General features: G+C 49.9%; 21 non-coding genes across 21 annotated transcripts; all 21 read right to left on the bottom strand.

Moving 5' to 3' along the window:
- Positions 1-881: 881 nt before the first annotated feature.
- Positions 882-953, bottom strand: TRNAM-CAU (transfer RNA methionine (anticodon CAU)). Its single transcript has one exon. It is a non-coding gene; the product is annotated as a tRNA-Met (tRNA).
- A 2,027-nt stretch (positions 954-2,980) lies between these two features.
- Positions 2,981-3,052, bottom strand: TRNAG-UCC (transfer RNA glycine (anticodon UCC)). The gene has a single exon. It is a non-coding gene; the product is annotated as a tRNA-Gly (tRNA).
- A 331-nt stretch (positions 3,053-3,383) lies between these two features.
- On the bottom strand, positions 3,384-3,455 carry TRNAM-CAU (transfer RNA methionine (anticodon CAU)). The gene has a single exon. It is a non-coding gene; the product is annotated as a tRNA-Met (tRNA).
- Positions 3,456-4,631: 1,176 nt separating this feature from the next.
- TRNAM-CAU (transfer RNA methionine (anticodon CAU)) lies at positions 4,632-4,703 on the bottom strand. The gene has a single exon. It is a non-coding gene; the product is annotated as a tRNA-Met (tRNA).
- Positions 4,704-5,880: 1,177 nt separating this feature from the next.
- On the bottom strand, positions 5,881-5,952 carry TRNAM-CAU (transfer RNA methionine (anticodon CAU)). The gene has a single exon. It is a non-coding gene; the product is annotated as a tRNA-Met (tRNA).
- A 771-nt stretch (positions 5,953-6,723) lies between these two features.
- On the bottom strand, positions 6,724-6,795 carry TRNAG-UCC (transfer RNA glycine (anticodon UCC)). The gene has a single exon. It is a non-coding gene; the product is annotated as a tRNA-Gly (tRNA).
- Positions 6,796-7,126: 331 nt separating this feature from the next.
- On the bottom strand, positions 7,127-7,198 carry TRNAM-CAU (transfer RNA methionine (anticodon CAU)). Its single transcript has one exon. It is a non-coding gene; the product is annotated as a tRNA-Met (tRNA).
- Positions 7,199-7,980: 782 nt separating this feature from the next.
- TRNAG-UCC (transfer RNA glycine (anticodon UCC)) lies at positions 7,981-8,052 on the bottom strand. Its single transcript has one exon. It is a non-coding gene; the product is annotated as a tRNA-Gly (tRNA).
- Positions 8,053-8,383: 331 nt separating this feature from the next.
- TRNAM-CAU (transfer RNA methionine (anticodon CAU)) lies at positions 8,384-8,455 on the bottom strand. The gene has a single exon. It is a non-coding gene; the product is annotated as a tRNA-Met (tRNA).
- A 782-nt stretch (positions 8,456-9,237) lies between these two features.
- Positions 9,238-9,309, bottom strand: TRNAG-UCC (transfer RNA glycine (anticodon UCC)). The gene has a single exon. It is a non-coding gene; the product is annotated as a tRNA-Gly (tRNA).
- Positions 9,310-9,640: 331 nt separating this feature from the next.
- Positions 9,641-9,712, bottom strand: TRNAM-CAU (transfer RNA methionine (anticodon CAU)). Its single transcript has one exon. It is a non-coding gene; the product is annotated as a tRNA-Met (tRNA).
- A 782-nt stretch (positions 9,713-10,494) lies between these two features.
- Positions 10,495-10,566, bottom strand: TRNAG-UCC (transfer RNA glycine (anticodon UCC)). Its single transcript has one exon. It is a non-coding gene; the product is annotated as a tRNA-Gly (tRNA).
- Positions 10,567-10,897: 331 nt separating this feature from the next.
- On the bottom strand, positions 10,898-10,969 carry TRNAM-CAU (transfer RNA methionine (anticodon CAU)). The gene has a single exon. It is a non-coding gene; the product is annotated as a tRNA-Met (tRNA).
- A 782-nt stretch (positions 10,970-11,751) lies between these two features.
- On the bottom strand, positions 11,752-11,823 carry TRNAG-UCC (transfer RNA glycine (anticodon UCC)). The gene has a single exon. It is a non-coding gene; the product is annotated as a tRNA-Gly (tRNA).
- A 331-nt stretch (positions 11,824-12,154) lies between these two features.
- TRNAM-CAU (transfer RNA methionine (anticodon CAU)) lies at positions 12,155-12,226 on the bottom strand. The gene has a single exon. It is a non-coding gene; the product is annotated as a tRNA-Met (tRNA).
- A 1,176-nt stretch (positions 12,227-13,402) lies between these two features.
- Positions 13,403-13,474, bottom strand: TRNAM-CAU (transfer RNA methionine (anticodon CAU)). Its single transcript has one exon. It is a non-coding gene; the product is annotated as a tRNA-Met (tRNA).
- Positions 13,475-14,659: 1,185 nt separating this feature from the next.
- On the bottom strand, positions 14,660-14,731 carry TRNAM-CAU (transfer RNA methionine (anticodon CAU)). Its single transcript has one exon. It is a non-coding gene; the product is annotated as a tRNA-Met (tRNA).
- Positions 14,732-15,513: 782 nt separating this feature from the next.
- On the bottom strand, positions 15,514-15,585 carry TRNAG-UCC (transfer RNA glycine (anticodon UCC)). The gene has a single exon. It is a non-coding gene; the product is annotated as a tRNA-Gly (tRNA).
- A 331-nt stretch (positions 15,586-15,916) lies between these two features.
- Positions 15,917-15,988, bottom strand: TRNAM-CAU (transfer RNA methionine (anticodon CAU)). The gene has a single exon. It is a non-coding gene; the product is annotated as a tRNA-Met (tRNA).
- Positions 15,989-17,164: 1,176 nt separating this feature from the next.
- On the bottom strand, positions 17,165-17,236 carry TRNAM-CAU (transfer RNA methionine (anticodon CAU)). Its single transcript has one exon. It is a non-coding gene; the product is annotated as a tRNA-Met (tRNA).
- Positions 17,237-18,409: 1,173 nt separating this feature from the next.
- On the bottom strand, positions 18,410-18,481 carry TRNAM-CAU (transfer RNA methionine (anticodon CAU)). The gene has a single exon. It is a non-coding gene; the product is annotated as a tRNA-Met (tRNA).
- Positions 18,482-18,956: the final 475 nt, after the last annotated feature.

The following is an 18,956-nucleotide window of genomic DNA, read 5'->3' as shown; positions in this document are numbered from 1 at the left end:
CAGATATGGGAAGGAAGGAAGGAAGGGCCAGTTTGGAAACTCAACTCAATTACCATAAATCCCCTGCTAAGGGTTATGGGAGGGAGGAATGAAGGAACTTTGCTTCAGGGAAAGGGCTGCTGCTGCTTCAGCATGTGAGGAGCGCAGCCACACGTTTCACCTTCTTCAGTATGTTGGTTTACAGGATGAGAGAGATCCTGAAACCTCACTCTAATAGGCTGAGGTGCTGTGCTCGGTGGCCTGCTGGGACCTTGGCCCGTCAGGGCAAGGCGAATAGGCCTTTGTCAGGCCTTTGTCGGGGAGGGGCCAGGAGCCCTGCTCGCTTCAATCCCCTCACCGATAGACAGTTGCAGAAACTAGGATGCAAGAACCTTTCCTGGATGGGGTTTTGATTTTCACGAAAAGTGTGTCAGCTTTGCTTTCAGCATGAGTCTGATTTCCAAAAAATGCATTTTGAACAATTTAAAGATTTGATCTGCGTTGGCCGGGAATCAAACCCGGGTCAACTGCTTGGAAGGCAGCTATGCTCACCACTATACCACCAACGCCTGCCTGTCTGGGCTATCTGATGGAGCGGCCCTTAGAAATAAGAATAAGTCATTGGCTGGGAATGAAAAAAGCTTGCGCGTTTGACGCAGAAGCAGTTCGCATCATGAGGTCTTGCCGGTCAGCCCAACATTTCCCCGGGACCCCTTAAAAAAGGAGCTTGGTTTTAAGTTTGGTTTGATTGAACAGTACATTTTGTTGGCTGGGCTGGGACCCTCTCCTATTTAGCGCAAGAGTGGAACGAGGCAGCAAGTTCAAGGAATGACATTGCATCCAGGCACTTACAGCTCTTTGTGCCCTAATGCCATGACACAAAAACATAATTTGAAAAAAGTTAGCAGAGGATGGTTTCGATCCATCGACCTCTGGGTTATGGGCCCAGCACGCTTCCGCTGCGCCACTCTGCTGGTTGGAGAACAAAAGCTTTTCTGGGCTTTTACAGCCTACAAACCGACAACCCTAGACCCATTTTCGAGTGAAGCGGGCAGTAGGCCTTACAAAGCCAAACAACCTGCAACCACGCACTCCCATCCCATGGCCTTTTGCAGACAGGCCTCATTTCTCTAGCTCACACCCTAACTGCCAACACCCCTTCCCCTTCTCTCTCTGTCTCTCTCTCTCTGTCTCTCTCTCTCATTCTCTCTCTCTCGCAAATAGATACTTTACTTCCCAGGTGCAACAAAACAAGCCTTCTCGAGCTGGCAGATATGGGAAGGAAGGAAGGAAGGGCCAGTTTGGAAACTCAACTCAATTACCATAAATCCCCTGCTAAGGGTTATGGGAGGGAGGAATGAAGGAACTTTGCTTCAGGGAAAGGGCTGCTGCTGCTTCAGCATGTGAGGAGCGCAGCCACACGTTTCACCTTCTTCAGTATGTTGGTTTACAGGATGAGAGAGATCCTGAAACCTCACTCTAATAGGCTGAGGTGCTGTGCTCGGTGGCCTGCTGGGACCTTGGCCCGTCAGGGCAAGGCGAATAGGCCTTTGTCAGGCCTTTGTCGGGGAGGGGCCAGGAGCCCTGCTCGCTTCAATCCCCTCACCGATAGACAGTTGCAGAAACTAGGATGCAAGAACCTTTCCTGGATGGGGTTTTGATTTTCACGAAAAGTGTGTCAGCTTTGCTTTCAGCATGAGTCTGATTTCCAAAAAATGCATTTTGAACATTTAAAGATTTGATCTGCGTTGGCCGGGAATCGAACCGGGGTCAACTGCTTGGAAGGCAGCTATGCTCACCACTATACCACCAACGCCTGCCTGTCTGGGCTATCTGATGGAGCGGCCCTTAGAAATAAGAATAAGTCATTGGCTGGGAATGAAAAAAGCTTGCGTTTGACGCAGAAGCAGTTCGCATCATGAGGTCTTGCCGGTCAGCCCAACATTTCCCCGGGACCCCTTAAAAAAGGAGCTTGGTTTTAAGTTTGGTTTGATTGAACAGTACATTTTGTTGGCTGGGCTGGGACCCTCTCCTATTTAGCGCAAGAGTGGAACAAGGCAGCAAGTTCAAGGAATGACATTGCATCCAGGCACTTACAGCTCTTTGTGCCCTAATGCCATGACACAAAAACATAATTTGAAAAAAGTTAGCAGAGGATGGTTTCGATCCATCTACCTCTGGGTTATGGGCCCAGCACGCTTCCGCTGCGCCACTCTGCTGGTTGGAGAACAAGAGCTTTTCTGGGCTTTTACAGCCTACAAACCGACAACCCTAGACCCAGTTTCGAGTGAAGCGGGCAGTAGGCCTTACAAAGCCAAACAACCTGCAACCACGCACTCCCATCCCATGGCCTTTTGCAGACAGGCCTCATTTCTCTAGCTCACACCCTAACTGCCAACACCCCTTCCCCTTCTCTCTCTGTCTCTCTCTCTCTGTCTCTCTCTCTCATTCTCTCTCTCTCGCAAATAGATACTTTACTTCCCAGGTGCAACAAAACAAGCCTTCTCGAGCTGGCAGATATGGGAAGGAAGGAAGGAAGGGCCAGTTTGGAAACTCAACTCAATTACCATAAATCCCCTGCTAAGGGTTATGGGAGGGAGGAATGAAGGAACTTTGCTTCAGGGAAAGGGCTGCTGCTGCTTCAGCATGTGAGGAGCGCAGCCACACGTTTCACCTTCTTCAGTATGTTGGTTTACAGGATGAGAGAGATCCTGAAACCTCACTCTAATAGGCTGAGGTGCTGTGCTCGGTGGCCTGCTGGGACCAAGGCCCGTCAGGGCAAGGCGAATAGGCCTTTGTCAGGCCTTCGTCAGGGCTTTGTCGGGGAGGGGCCAGGAGCCCTGCTCGCTTCAATCCCCTCACCGATAGACAGTTGCAGAAACTAGGATGCAAGAACCTTTCCTGGATGGGGTTTTGATTTTCACGAAAAGTGTGTCAGCTTTGCTTTCAGCATGAGTCTGATTTCCAAAAAATGCATTTTGAACAATTTAAAGATTTGATCTGCGTTGGCCGGGAATCGAACCCGGGTCAACTGCTTGGAAGGCAGCTATGCTCACCACTATACCACCAACGCCTGCCTGTCTGGGCTATCTGATGGAGCGGCCCTTAGAAATAAGAATAAGTCATTGGCTGGGAATGAAAAAAGCTTGCGTTTGACGCAGAAGCAGTTCGCATCATGAGGTCTTGCCGGTCAGCCCAACATTTCCCCGGGACCCCTTAAAAAAGGAGCTTGGTTTTAAGTTTGGTTTGATTGAACAGTACATTTTGTTGGCTGGGCTGGGACCCTCTCCTATTTAGCGCAAGAGTGGAACGAGGCAGCAAGTTCAAGGAATGACATTGCATCCAGGCACTTACAGCTCTTTGTGCCCTAATGCCATGACACAAAAACATAATTTGAAAAAAGTTAGCAGAGGATGGTTTCGATCCATCGACCTCTGGGTTATGGGCCCAGCACGCTTCCGCTGCGCCACTCTGCTGGTTGGAGAACAAGAGCTTTTATGGGCTTTTACAGCCTACAAACCGACAACCCTAGACCCAGTTTCGAGTGAAGCGGGCAGTAGGCCTTACAAAGCCAAACAACCTGCAACCACGCACTCCCATCCCATGGCCTTTTGCAGACAGGCCTCATTTCTCTAGCTCACACCCTAACTGCCAACACCCCTTCCCCTTCTCTCTCTGTCTCTCTCTCTCTGTCTCTCTCTCTCATTCTCTCTCTCTCGCAAATAGATACTTTACTTCCCAGGTGCAACAAAACAAGCCTTCTCGAGCTGGCAGATATGGGAAGGAAGGAAGGAAGGGCCAGTTTGGAAACTCAACTCAATTACCATAAATCCCCTGCTAAGGGTTATGGGAGGGAGGAATGAAGGAACTTTGCTTCAGGGAAAGGGCTGCTGCTGCTTCAGCATGTGAGGAGCGCAGCCACACGTTTCACCTTCTTCAGTATGTTGGTTTACAGGATGAGAGAGATCCTGAAACCTCACTCTAATAGGCTGAGGTGCTGTGCTCGGTGGCCTGCTGGGACCTTGGCCCGTCAGGGCAAGGCGAATAGGCCTTTGTCAGGCCTTTGTCGGGGAGGGGCCAGGAGCCCTGCTCGCTTCAATCCCCTCACCGATAGACAGTTGCAGAAACTAGGATGCAAGAACCTTTCCTGGATGGGGTTTTGATTTTCACGAAAAGTGTGTCAGCTTTGCTTTCAGCATGAGTCTGATTTCCAAAAAATGCATTTTGAACAATTTAAAGATTTGATCTGCGTTGGCCGGGAATCAAACCCGGGTCAACTGCTTGGAAGGCAGCTATGCTCACCACTATACCACCAACGCCTGCCTGTCTGGGCTATCTGATGGAGCGGCCCTTAGAAATAAGAATAAGTCATTGGCTGGGAATGAAAAAAGCTTGCGCGTTTGACGCAGAAGCAGTTCGCATCATGAGGTCTTGCCGGTCAGCCCAACATTTCCCCGGGACCCCTTAAAAAAGGAGCTTGGTTTTAAGTTTGGTTTGATTGAACAGTACATTTTGTTGGCTGGGCTGGGACCCTCTCCTATTTAGCGCAAGAGTGGAACGAGGCAGCAAGTTCAAGGAATGACATTGCATCCAGGCACTTACAGCTCTTTGTGCCCTAATGCCATGACACAAAAACATAATTTGAAAAAAGTTAGCAGAGGATGGTTTCGATCCATCGACCTCTGGGTTATGGGCCCAGCACGCTTCCGCTGCGCCACTCTGCTGGTTGGAGAACAAAAGCTTTTCTGGGCTTTTACAGCCTACAAACCGACAACCCTAGACCCATTTTCGAGTGAAGCGGGCAGTAGGCCTTACAAAGCCAAACAACCTGCAACCACGCACTCCCATCCCATGGCCTTTTGCAGACAGGCCTCATTTCTCTAGCTCACACCCTAACTGCCAACACCCCTTCCCCTTCTCTCTCTGTCTCTCTCTCTCTGTCTCTCTCTCTCATTCTCTCTCTCTCGCAAATAGATACTTTACTTCCCAGGTGCAACAAAACAAGCCTTCTCGAGCTGGCAGATATGGGAAGGAAGGAAGGAAGGGCCAGTTTGGAAACTCAACTCAATTACCATAAATCCCCTGCTAAGGGTTATGGGAGGGAGGAATGAAGGAACTTTGCTTCAGGGAAAGGGCTGCTGCTGCTTCAGCATGTGAGGAGCGCAGCCACACGTTTCACCTTCTTCAGTATGTTGGTTTACAGGATGAGAGAGATCCTGAAACCTCACTCTAATAGGCTGAGGTGCTGTGCTCGGTGGCCTGCTGGGACCTTGGCCCGTCAGGGCAAGGCGAATAGGCCTTTGTCAGGCCTTTGTCGGGGAGGGGCCAGGAGCCCTGCTCGCTTCAATCCCCTCACCGATAGACAGTTGCAGAAACTAGGATGCAAGAACCTTTCCTGGATGGGGTTTTGATTTTCACGAAAAGTGTGTCAGCTTTGCTTTCAGCATGAGTCTGATTTCCAAAAAATGCATTTTGAACATTTAAAGATTTGATCTGCGTTGGCGGGGAATCGAACCGGGGTCAACTGCTTGGAAGGCAGCTATGCTCACCACTATACCACCAACGCCTGCCTGCCTGTCTGGGCTATCTGATGGAGCGGCCCTTAGAAATAAGAATAAGTCATTGGCTGGGAATGAAAAAAGCTTGCGTTTGACGCAGAAGCAGTTCGCATCATGAGGTCTTGCCGGTCAGCCCAACATTTCCCCGGGACCCCTTAAAAAAGGAGCTTGGTTTTAAGTTTGGTTTGATTGAACAGTACATTTTGTTGGCTGGGCTGGGACCCTCTCCTATTTAGCGCAAGAGTGGAACGAGGCAGCAAGTTCAAGGAATGACATTGCATCCAGGCACTTACAGCTCTTTGTGCCCTAATGCCATGACACAAAAACATAATTTGAAAAAAGTTAGCAGAGGATGGTTTCGATCCATCGACCTCTGGGTTATGGGCCCAGCACGCTTCCGCTGCGCCACTCTGCTGGTTGGAGAACAAAAGCTTTTCTGGGCTTTTACAGCCTACAAACCGACAACCCTAGACCCATTTTCGAGTGAAGCGGGCAGTAGGCCTTACAAAGCCAAACAACCTGCAACCACGCACTCCCATCCCATGGCCTTTTGCAGACAGGCCTCATTTCTCTAGCTCACACCCTAACTGCCAACACCCCTTCCCCTTCTCTCTCTGTCTCTCTCTCTCTGTCTCTCTCTCTCATTCTCTCTCTCTCGCAAATAGATACTTTACTTCCCAGGTGCAACAAAACAAGCCTTCTCGAGCTGGCAGATATGGGAAGGAAGGAAGGAAGGGCCAGTTTGGAAACTCAACTCAATTACCATAAATCCCCTGCTAAGGGTTATGGGAGGGAGGAATGAAGGAACTTTGCTTCAGGGAAAGGGCTGCTGCTGCTTCAGCATGTGAGGAGCGCAGCCACACGTTTCACCTTCTTCAGTATGTTGGTTTACAGGATGAGAGAGATCCTGAAACCTCACTCTAATAGGCTGAGGTGCTGTGCTCGGTGGCCTGCTGGGACCTTGGCCCGTCAGGGCAAGGCGAATAGGCCTTTGTCAGGCCTTTGTCGGGGAGGGGCCAGGAGCCCTGCTCGCTTCAATCCCCTCACCGATAGACAGTTGCAGAAACTAGGATGCAAGAACCTTTCCTGGATGGGGTTTTGATTTTCACGAAAAGTGTGTCAGCTTTGCTTTCAGCATGAGTCTGATTCCCAAAAAATGCATTTTGAACAATTTAAAGATTTGATCTGCGTTGGCCGGGAATCGAACCCGGGTCAACTGCTTGGAAGGCAGCTATGCTCACCACTATACCACCAACGCCTGCCTGTCTGGGCTATCTGATGGAGCGGCCCTTAGAAATAAGAATAAGTCATTGGCTGGGAATGAAAAAAGCTTGCGTTTGACGCAGAAGCAGTTCGCATCATGAGGTCTTGCCGGTCAGCCCAACATTTCCCCGGGACCCCTTAAAAAAGGAGCTTGGTTTTAAGTTTGGTTTGATTGAACAGTACATTTTGTTGGCTGGGCTGGGACCCTCTCCTATTTAGCGCAAGAGTGGAACGAGGCAGCAAGTTCAAGGAATGACATTGCATCCAGGCACTTACAGCTCTTTGTGCCCTAATGCCATGACACAAAAACATAATTTGAAAAAAGTTAGCAGAGGATGGTTTCGATCCATCGACCTCTGGGTTATGGGCCCAGCACGCTTCCGCTGCGCCACTCTGCTGGTTGGAGAACAAGAGCTTTTATGGGCTTTTACAGCCTACAAACCGACAACCCTAGACCCAGTTTCGAGTGAAGCGGGCAGTAGGCCTTACAAAGCCAAACAACCTGCAACCACGCACTCCCATCCCATGGCCTTTTGCAGACAGGCCTCATTTCTCTAGCTCACACCCTAACTGCCAACACCCCTTCCCCTTCTCTCTCTGTCTCTCTCTCTCTGTCTCTCTCTCTCATTCTCTCTCTCTCGCAAATAGATACTTTACTTCCCAGGTGCAACAAAACAAGCCTTCTCGAGCTGGCAGATATGGGAAGGAAGGAAGGAAGGGCCAGTTTGGAAACTCAACTCAATTACCATAAATCCCCTGCTAAGGGTTATGGGAGGGAGGAATGAAGGAACTTTGCTTCAGGGAAAGGGCTGCTGCTGCTTCAGCATGTGAGGAGCGCAGCCACACGTTTCACCTTCTTCAGTATGTTGGTTTACAGGATGAGAGAGATCCTGAAACCTCACTCTAATAGGCTGAGGTGCTGTGCTCGGTGGCCTGCTGGGACCAAGGCCCGTCAGGGCAAGGCGAATAGGCCTTTGTCAGGCCTTCGTCAGGGCTTTGTCGGGGAGGGGCCAGGAGCCCTGCTCGCTTCAATCCCCTCACCGATAGACAGTTGCAGAAACTAGGATGCAAGAACCTTTCCTGGATGGGGTTTTGATTTTCACGAAAAGTGTGTCAGCTTTGCTTTCAGCATGAGTCTGATTTCCAAAAAATGCATTTTGAACAATTTAAAGATTTGATCTGCGTTGGCCGGGAATCGAACCCGGGTCAACTGCTTGGAAGGCAGCTATGCTCACCACTATACCACCAACGCCTGCCTGTCTGGGCTATCTGATGGAGCGGCCCTTAGAAATAAGAATAAGTCATTGGCTGGGAATGAAAAAAGCTTGCGTTTGACGCAGAAGCAGTTCGCATCATGAGGTCTTGCCGGTCAGCCCAACATTTCCCCGGGACCCCTTAAAAAAGGAGCTTGGTTTTAAGTTTGGTTTGATTGAACAGTACATTTTGTTGGCTGGGCTGGGACCCTCTCCTATTTAGCGCAAGAGTGGAACGAGGCAGCAAGTTCAAGGAATGACATTGCATCCAGGCACTTACAGCTCTTTGTGCCCTAATGCCATGACACAAAAACATAATTTGAAAAAAGTTAGCAGAGGATGGTTTCGATCCATCGACCTCTGGGTTATGGGCCCAGCACGCTTCCGCTGCGCCACTCTGCTGGTTGGAGAACAAGAGCTTTTATGGGCTTTTACAGCCTACAAACCGACAACCCTAGACCCAGTTTCGAGTGAAGCGGGCAGTAGGCCTTACAAAGCCAAACAACCTGCAACCACGCACTCCCATCCCATGGCCTTTTGCAGACAGGCCTCATTTCTCTAGCTCACACCCTAACTGCCAACACCCCTTCCGCTTCTCTCTCTGTCTCTCTCTCTCTGTCTCTCTCTCTCATTCTCTCTCTCTCGCAAATAGATACTTTACTTCCCAGGTGCAACAAAACAAGCCTTCTCGAGCTGGCAGATATGGGAAGGAAGGAAGGAAGGGCCAGTTTGGAAACTCAACTCAATTACCATAAATCCCCTGCTAAGGGTTATGGGAGGGAGGAATGAAGGAACTTTGCTTCAGGGAAAGGGCTGCTGCTGCTTCAGCATGTGAGGAGCGCAGCCACACGTTTCACCTTCTTCAGTATGTTGGTTTACAGGATGAGAGAGATCCTGAAACCTCACTCTAATAGGCTGAGGTGCTGTGCTCGGTGGCCTGCTGGGACCAAGGCCCGTCAGGGCAAGGCGAATAGGCCTTTGTCAGGCCTTCGTCAGGGCTTTGTCGGGGAGGGGCCAGGAGCCCTGCTCGCTTCAATCCCCTCACCGATAGACAGTTGCAGAAACTAGGATACAAGAACCTTTCCTGGATGGGGTTTTGATTTTCACGAAAAGTGTGTCAGCTTTGCTTTCAGCATGAGTCTGATTTCCAAAAAATGCATTTTGAACAATTTAAAGATTTGATCTGCGTTGGCCGGGAATCGAACCCGGGTCAACTGCTTGGAAGGCAGCTATGCTCACCACTATACCACCAACGCCTGCCTGTCTGGGCTATCTGATGGAGCGGCCCTTAGAAATAAGAATAAGTCATTGGCTGGGAATGAAAAAAGCTTGCGTTTGACGCAGAAGCAGTTCGCATCATGAGGTCTTGCCGGTCAGCCCAACATTTCCCCGGGACCCCTTAAAAAAGGAGCTTGGTTTTAAGTTTGGTTTGATTGAACAGTACATTTTGTTGGCTGGGCTGGGACCCTCTCCTATTTAGCGCAAGAGTGGAACGAGGCAGCAAGTTCAAGGAATGACATTGCATCCAGGCACTTACAGCTCTTTGTGCCCTAATGCCATGACACAAAAACATAATTTGAAAAAAGTTAGCAGAGGATGGTTTCGATCCATCGACCTCTGGGTTATGGGCCCAGCACGCTTCCGCTGCGCCACTCTGCTGGTTGGAGAACAAGAGCTTTTATGGGCTTTTACAGCCTACAAACCGACAACCCTAGACCCAGTTTCGAGTGAAGCGGGCAGTAGGCCTTACAAAGCCAAACAACCTGCAACCACGCACTCCCATCCCATGGCCTTTTGCAGACAGGCCTCATTTCTCTAGCTCACACCCTAACTGCCAACACCCCTTCCCCTTCTCTCTCTGTCTCTCTCTCTCTGTCTCTCTCTCTCATTCTCTCTCTCTCGCAAATAGATACTTTACTTCCCAGGTGCAACAAAACAAGCCTTCTCGAGCTGGCAGATATGGGAAGGAAGGAAGGAAGGGCCAGTTTGGAAACTCAACTCAATTACCATAAATCCCCTGCTAAGGGTTATGGGAGGGAGGAATGAAGGAACTTTGCTTCAGGGAAAGGGCTGCTGCTGCTTCAGCATGTGAGGAGCGCAGCCACACGTTTCACCTTCTTCAGTATGTTGGTTTACAGGATGAGAGAGATCCTGAAACCTCACTCTAATAGGCTGAGGTGCTGTGCTCGGTGGCCTGCTGGGACCAAGGCCCGTCAGGGCAAGGCGAATAGGCCTTTGTCAGGCCTTCGTCAGGGCTTTGTCGGGGAGGGGCCAGGAGCCCTGCTCGCTTCAATCCCCTCACCGATAGACAGTTGCAGAAACTAGGATGCAAGAACCTTTCCTGGATGGGGTTTTGATTTTCACGAAAAGTGTGTCAGCTTTGCTTTCAGCATGAGTCTGATTTCCAAAAAATGCATTTTGAACAATTTAAAGATTTGATCTGCGTTGGCCGGGAATCGAACCCGGGTCAACTGCTTGGAAGGCAGCTATGCTCACCACTATACCACCAACGCCTGCCTGTCTGGGCTATCTGATGGAGCGGCCCTTAGAAAAAAGAATAAGTCATTGGCTGGGAATGAAAAAAGCTTGCGTTTGACGCAGAAGCAGTTCGCATCATGAGGTCTTGCCGGTCAGCCCAACATTTCCCCGGGACCCCTTAAAAAAGGAGCTTGGTTTTAAGTTTGGTTTGATTGAACAGTACATTTTGTTGGCTGGGCTGGGACCCTCTCCTATTTAGCGCAAGAGTGGAACGAGGCAGCAAGTTCAAGGAATGACATTGCATCCAGGCACTTACAGCTCTTTGTGCCCTAATGCCATGACACAAAAACATAATTTGAAAAAAGTTAGCAGAGGATGGTTTCGATCCATCGACCTCTGGGTTATGGGCCCAGCACGCTTCCGCTGCGCCACTCTGCTGGTTGGAGAACAAGAGCTTTTCTGGGCTTTTACAGCCTACAAACCGACAACCCTAGACCCAGTTTCGAGTGAAGCGGGCAGTAGGCCTTACAAAGCCAAACAACCTGCAACCACGCACTCCCATCCCATGGCCTTTTGCAGACAGGCCTCATTTCTCTAGCTCACACCCTAACTGCCAACACCCCTTCCCCTTCTCTCTCTGTCTCTCTCTCTCTGTCTCTCTCTCTCATTCTCTCTCTCTCGCAAATAGATACTTTACTTCCCAGGTGCAACAAAACAAGCCTTCTCGAGCTGGCAGATATGGGAAGGAAGGAAGGAAGGGCCAGTTTGGAAACTCAACTCAATTACCATAAATCCCCTGCTAAGGGTTATGGGAGGGAGGAATGAAGGAACTTTGCTTCAGGGAAAGGGCTGCTGCTGCTTCAGCATGTGAGGAGCGCAGCCACACGTTTCACCTTCTTCAGTATGTTGGTTTACAGGATGAGAGAGATCCTGAAACCTCACTCTAATAGGCTGAGGTGCTGTGCTCGGTGGCCTGCTGGGACCAAGGCCCGTCAGGGCAAGGCGAATAGGCCTTTGTCAGGCCTTCGTCAGGGCTTTGTCGGGGAGGGGCCAGGAGCCCTGCTCGCTTCAATCCCCTCACCGATAGACAGTTGCAGAAACTAGGATGCAAGAACCTTTCCTGGATGGGGTTTTGATTTTCACGAAAAGTGTGTCAGCTTTGCTTTCAGCATGAGTCTGATTTCCCAAAAATGCATTTTGAACAATTTAAAGATTTGATCTGCGTTGGCCGGGAATCGAACCCGGGTCAACTGCTTGGAAGGCAGCTATGCTCACCACTATACCACCAACGCCTGCCTGTCTGGACTATCTGATGGAGCGGCCCTTAGAAATAAGAATAAGTCATTGGCTGGGAATGAAAAAAGCTTGCATTTGACGCAGAAGCAGTTCGCATCATGAGGTCTTGCCGGTCAGCCCAACATTTCCCCGGGACCCCTTAAAAAAGGAGCTTGGTTTTAAGTTTGGTTTGATTGAACAGTACATTTTGTTGGCTGGGCTGGGACCCTCTCCTATTTAGCGCAAGAGTGGAACGAGGCAGCAAGTTCAAGGAATGACATTGCATCCAGGCACTTACAGCTCTTTGTGCCCTAATGCCATGACACAAAAACATAATTTGAAAAAAGTTAGCAGAGGATGGTTTCGATCCATCGACCTCTGGGTTATGGGCCCAGCACGCTTCCGCTGCGCCACTCTGCTGGTTGGAGAACAAGAGCTTTTATGGGCTTTTACAGCCTACAAACCGACAACCCTAGACCCAGTTTCGAGTGAAGCGGGCAGTAGGCCTTACAAAGCCAAACAACCTGCAACCACGCACTCCCATCCCATGGCCTTTTGCAGACAGGCCTCATTTCTCTAGCTCACACCCTAACTGCCAACACCCCTTCCCCTTCTCTCTCTGTCTCTCTCTCTCTGTCTCTCTCTCTCATTCTCTCTCTCTCGCAAATAGATACTTTACTTCCCAGGTGCAACAAAACAAGCCTTCTCGAGCTGGCAGATATGGGAAGGAAGGAAGGAAGGGCCAGTTTGGAAACTCAACTCAATTACCATAAATCCCCTGCTAAGGGTTATGGGAGGGAGGAATGAAGGAACTTTGCTTCAGGGAAAGGGCTGCTGCTGCTTCAGCATGTGAGGAGCGCAGCCACACGTTTCACCTTCTTCAGTATGTTGGTTTACAGGATGAGAGAGATCCTGAAACCTCACTCTAATAGGCTGAGGTGCTGTGCTCGGTGGCCTGCTGGGACCTTGGCCCGTCAGGGCAAGGCGAATAGGCCTTTGTCAGGCCTTTGTCGGGGAGGGGCCAGGAGCCCTGCTCGCTTCAATCCCCTCACCGATAGACAGTTGCAGAAACTAGGATGCAAGAACCTTTCCTGGATGGGGTTTTGATTTTCACGAAAAGTGTGTCAGCTTTGCTTTCAGCATGAGTCTGATTTCCAAAAAATGCATTTTGAACAATTTAAAGATTTGATCTGCGTTGGCCGGGAATCAAACCCGGGTCAACTGCTTGGAAGGCAGCTATGCTCACCACTATACCACCAACGCCTGCCTGTCTGGGCTACCTGATGGAGCGGCCCTTAGAAATAAGAATAAGTCATTGGCTGGGAATGAAAAAAGCTTGCGCGTTTGACGCAGAAGCAGTTCGCATCATGAGGTCTTGCCGGTCAGCCCAACATTTCCCCGGGACCCCTTAAAAAAGGAGCTTGGTTTTAAGTTTGGTTTGATTGAACAGTACATTTTGTTGGCTGGGCTGGGACCCTCTCCTATTTAGCGCAAGAGTGGAACGAGGCAGCAAGTTCAAGGAATGACATTGCATCCAGGCACTTACAGCTCTTTGTGCCCTAATGCCATGACACAAAAACATAATTTGAAAAAAGTTAGCAGAGGATGGTTTCGATCCATCGACCTCTGGGTTATGGGCCCAGCACGCTTCCGCTGCGCCACTCTGCTGGTTGGAGAACAAAAGCTTTTCTGGGCTTTTACAGCCTACAAACCGACAACCCTAGACCCATTTTCGAGTGAAGCGGGCAGTAGGCCTTACAAAGCCAAACAACCTGCAACCACGCACTCCCATCCCATGGCCTTTTGCAGACAGGCCTCATTTCTCTAGCTCACACCCTAACTGCCAACACCCCTTCCCCTTCTCTCTCTGTCTCTCTCTCTCTGTCTCTCTCTCTCATTCTCTCTCTCTCGCAAATAGATACTTTACTTCCCAGGTGCAACAAAACAAGCCTTCTCGAGCTGGCAGATATGGGAAGGAAGGAAGGAAGGGCCAGTTTGGAAACTCAACTCAATTACCATAAATCCCCTGCTAAGGGTTATGGGAGGGAGGAATGAAGGAACTTTGCTTCAGGGAAAGGGCTGCTGCTGCTTCAGCATGTGAGGAGCGCAGCCACACGTTTCACCTTCTTCAGTATGTTGGTTTACAGGATGAGAGAGATCCTGAAACCTCACTCTAATAGGCTGAGGTGCTGTGCTCGGTGGCCTGCTGGGACCAAGGCCCGTCAGGGCAAGGCGAATAGGCCTTTGTCAGGCCTTCGTCAGGGCTTTGTCGGGGAGGGGCCAGGAGCCCTGCTCGCTTCAATCCCCTCACCGATAGACAGTTGCAGAAACTAGGATGCAAGAACCTTTCCTGGATGGGGTTTTGATTTTCACGAAAAGTGTGTCAGCTTTGCTTTCAGCATGAGTCTGATTTCCAAAAAATGCATTTTGAACAATTTAAAGATTTGATCTGCGTTGGCCGGGAATCGAACCCGGGTCAACTGTTTGGAAGGCAGCTATGCTCACCACTATACCACCAACGCCTGCCTGTCTGGGCTATCTGATGGAGCGGCCCTTAGAAAAAAGAATAAGTCATTGGCTGGGAATGAAAAAAGCTTGCGTTTGACGCAGAAGCAGTTCGCATCATGAGGTCTTGCCGGTCAGCCCAACATTTCCCCGGGACCCCTTAAAAAAGGAGCTTGGTTTTAAGTTTGGTTTGATTGAACAGTACATTTTGTTGGCTGGGCTGGGACCCTCTCCTATTTAGCGCAAGAGTGGAACGAGGCAGCAAGTTCAAGGAATGACATTGCATCCAGGCACTTACAGCTCTTTGTGCCCTAATGCCATGACACAAAAACATAATTTGAAAAAAGTTAGCAGAGGATGGTTTCGATCCATCGACCTCTGGGTTATGGGCCCAGCACGCTTCCGCTGCGCCACTCTGCTGGTTGGAGAACAAGAGCTTTTCTGGGCTTTTACAGCCTACAAACCGACAACCCTAGACCCAGTTTCGAGTGAAGCGGGCAGTAGGCCTTACAAAGCCAAACAACCTGCAACCACGCACTCCCATCCCATGGCCTTTTGCAGACAGGCCTCATTTCTCTAGCTCACACCCTAACTGCCAACACCCCTTCCCCTTCTCTCTCTGTCTCTCTCTCTCTGTCTCTCTCTCTCATTCTCTCTCTCTCGCAAATAGATACTTTACTTCCCAGGTGCAACAAAACAAGCCTTCTCGAGCTGGCAGATATGGGAAGGAAGGAAGGAAGGGCCAGTTTGGAAACTCAACTCAATTACCATAAATCCCCTGCTAAGGGTTATGGGAGGGAGGAATGAAGGAACTTTGCTTCAGGGAAAGGGCTGCTGCTGCTTCAGCATGTGAGGAGCGCAGCCACACGTTTCACCTTCTTCAGTATGTTGGTTTACAGGATGAGAGAGATCCTGAAACCTCACTCTAATAGGCTGAGGTGCTGTGCTCGGTGGCCTGCTGGGACCAAGGCCCGTCAGGGCAAGGCGAATAGGCCTTTGTCAGGCCTTCGTCAGGGCTTTGTCGGGGAGGGGCCAGGAGCCCTGCTCGCTTCAATCCCCTCACCGATAGACAGTTGCAGAAACTAGGATGCAAGAACCTTTCCTGGATGGGGTTTTGATTTTCACGAAAAGTGTGTCAGCTTTGCTTTCAGCATGAGTCTGATTTCCAAAAAATGCATTTTGAACAATTTAAAGATTTGATCTGCGTTGGCCGGGAATCGAACCCGGGTCAACTGCTTGGAAGGCAGCTATGCTCACCACTATACCACCAACGCCTGCCTGTCTGGACTATCTGATGGAGCGGCCCTTAGAAATAAGAATAAGTCATTGGCTGGGAATGAAAAAAGCTTGCATTTGACGCAGAAGCAGTTCGCATCATGAGGTCTTGCCGGTCAGCCCAACATTTCCCCGGGACCCCTTAAAAAAGGAGCTTGGTTTTAAGTTTGGTTTGATTGAACAGTACATTTTGTTGGCTGGGCTGGGACCCTCTCCTATTTAGCGCAAGAGTGGAACGAGGCAGCAAGTTCAAGGAATGACATTGCATCCAGGCACTTACAGCTCTTTGTGCCCTAATGCCATGACACAAAAACATAATTTGAAAAAAGTTAGCAGAGGATGGTTTCGATCCATCGACCTCTGGGTTATGGGCCCAGCACGCTTCCGCTGCGCCACTCTGCTGGTTGGAGAACAAGAGCTTTTATGGGCTTTTACAGCCTACAAACCGACAACCCTAGACCCAGTTTCGAGTGAAGCGGGCAGTAGGCCTTACAAAGCCAAACAACCTGCAACCACGCACTCCCATCCCATGGCCTTTTGCAGACAGGCCTCATTTCTCTAGCTCACACCCTAACTGCCAACACCCCTTCCCCTTCTCTCTCTGTCTCTCTCTCTCTGTCTCTCTCTCTCATTCTCTCTCTCTCGCAAATAGATACTTTACTTCCCAGGTGCAACAAAACAAGCCTTCTCGAGCTGGCAGATATGGGAAGGAAGGAAGGAAGGGCCAGTTTGGAAACTCAACTCAATTACCATAAATCCCCTGCTAAGGGTTATGGGAGGGAGGAATGAAGGAACTTTGCTTCAGGGAAAGGGCTGCTGCTGCTTCAGCATGTGAGGAGCGCAGCCACACGTTTCACCTTCTTCAGTATGTTGGTTTACAGGATGAGAGAGATCCTGAAACCTCACTCTAATAGGCTGAGGTGCTGTGCTCGGTGGCCTGCTGGGACCTTGGCCCGTCAGGGCAAGGCGAATAGGCCTTTGTCAGGCCTTTGTCGGGGAGGGGCCAGGAGCCCTGCTCGCTTCAATCCCCTCACCGATAGACAGTTGCAGAAACTAGGATGCAAGAACCTTTCCTGGATGGGGTTTTGATTTTCACGAAAAGTGTGTCAGCTTTGCTTTCAGCATGAGTCTGATTTCCAAAAAATGCATTTTGAACAATTTAAAGATTTGATCTGCGTTGGCCGGGAATCAAACCCGGGTCAACTGCTTGGAAGGCAGCTATGCTCACCACTATACCACCAACGCCTGCCTGTCTGGGCTATCTGATGGAGCGGCCCTTAGAAATAAGAATAAGTCATTGGCTGGGAATGAAAAAAGCTTGCGCGTTTGACGCAGAAGCAGTTCGCATCATGAGGTCTTGCCGGTCAGCCCAACATTTCCCCGGGACCCCTTAAAAAAGGAGCTTGGTTTTAAGTTTGGTTTGATTGAACAGTACATTTTGTTGGCTGGGCTGGGACCCTCTCCTATTTAGCGCAAGAGTGGAACGAGGCAGCAAGTTCAAGGAATGACATTGCATCCAGGCACTTACAGCTCTTTGTGCCCTAATGCCATGACACAAAAACATAATTTGAAAAAAGTTAGCAGAGGATGGTTTCGATCCATCGACCTCTGGGTTATGGGCCCAGCACGCTTCCGCTGCGCCACTCTGCTGGTTGGAGAACAAAAGCTTTTCTGGGCTTTTACAGCCTACAAACCGACAACCCTAGACCCATTTTCGAGTGAAGCGGGCAGTAGGCCTTACAAAGCCAAACAACCTGCAACCACGCACTCCCATCCCATGGCCTTTTGCAGACAGGCCTCATTTCTCTAGCTCACACCCTAACTGCCAACACCCCTTCCCCTTCTCTCTCTGTCTCTCTCTCTCTGTCTCTCTCTCTCATTCTCTCTCTCTCGCAAATAGATACTTTACTTCCCAGGTGCAACAAAACAAGCCTTCTCGAGCTGGCAGATATGGGAAGGAAGGAAGGAAGGGCCAGTTTGGAAACTCAACTCAATTACCATAAATCCCCTGCTAAGGGTTATGGGAGGGAGGAATGAAGGAACTTTGCTTCAGGGAAAGGGCTGCTGCTGCTTCAGCATGTGAGGAGCGCAGCCACACGTTTCACCTTCTTCAGTATGTTGGTTTACAGGATGAGAGAGATCCTGAAACCTCACTCTAATAGGCTGAGGTGCTGTGCTCGGTGGCCTGCTGGGACCTTGGCCCGTCAGGGCAAGGCGAATAGGCCTTTGTCAGGCCTTTGTCGGGGAGGGGCCAGGAGCCCTGCTCGCTTCAATCCCCTCACCGATAGACAGTTGCAGAAACTAGGATGCAAGAACCTTTCCTGGATGGGGTTTTGATTTTCACGAAAAGTGTGTCAGCTTTGCTTTCAGCATGAGTCTGATTTCCAAAAAATGCATTTTGAACATTTAAAGATTTGATCTGCGTTGGCCAGGAATCGAACCGGGGTCAACTGCTTGGAAGGCAGCTATGCTCACCACTATACCACCAACGCCTGCCTGTCTGGGCTATCTGATGGAGCGGCCCTTAGAAATAAGAATAAGTCATTGGCTGGGAATGAAAAAAGCTTGCGTTTGACGCAGAAGCAGTTCGCATCATGAGGTCTTGCCGGTCAGCCCAACATTTCCCCGGGACCCCTTAAAAAAGGAGCTTGGTTTTAAGTTTGGTTTGATTGAACAGTACATTTTGTTGGCTGGGCTGGGACCCTCTCCTATTTAGCGCAAGAGTGGAACGAGGCAGCAAGTTCAAGGAATGACATTGCATCCAGGCACTTACAGCTCTTTGTGCCCTAATGCCATGACACAAAAACATAATTTGAAAAAAGTTAGCAGAGGATGGTTTCGATCCATCGACCTCTGGGTTATGGGCCCAGCACGCTTCCGCTGCGCCACTCTGCTGGTTGGAGAACAAGAGCTTTTCTGGGCTTTTACAGCCTACAAACCGACAACCCTAGACCCAGTTTCGAGTGAAGCGGGCAGTAGGCCTTACAAAGCCAAACAACCTGCAACCACGCACTCCCATCCCATGGCCTTTTGCAGACAGGCCTCATTTCTCTAGCTCACACCCTAACTGCCAACACCCCTTCCCCTTCTCTCTCTGTCTCTCTCTCTCTGTCTCTCTCTCTCATTCTCTCTCTCTCGCAAATAGATACTTTACTTCCCAGGTGCAACAAAACAAGCCTTCTTGAGCTGGCAGATATGGGAAGGAAGGAAGGAAGGGCCAGTTTGGAAACTCAACTCAATTACCATAAATCCCCTGCTAAGGGTTATGGGAGGGAGGAATGAAGGAACTTTGCTTCAGGGAAAGGGCTGCTGCTGCTTCAGCATGTGAGGAGCGCAGCCACACGTTTCACCTTCTTCAGTATGTTGGTTT

The sequence above is a fragment of the Ambystoma mexicanum genome, chromosome 6q (assembly GCF_040938575.1).
Source record: "Ambystoma mexicanum isolate Mex_15411 chromosome 6q, UKY_AmexF1_1, whole genome shotgun sequence".
Lineage (NCBI taxonomy): Eukaryota > Metazoa > Chordata > Amphibia > Caudata > Ambystomatidae > Ambystoma > Ambystoma mexicanum.
The sequence above is the reverse complement of the archived record's forward strand: the minus strand, read 5'-3'. Positions and strand labels throughout refer to the sequence as shown.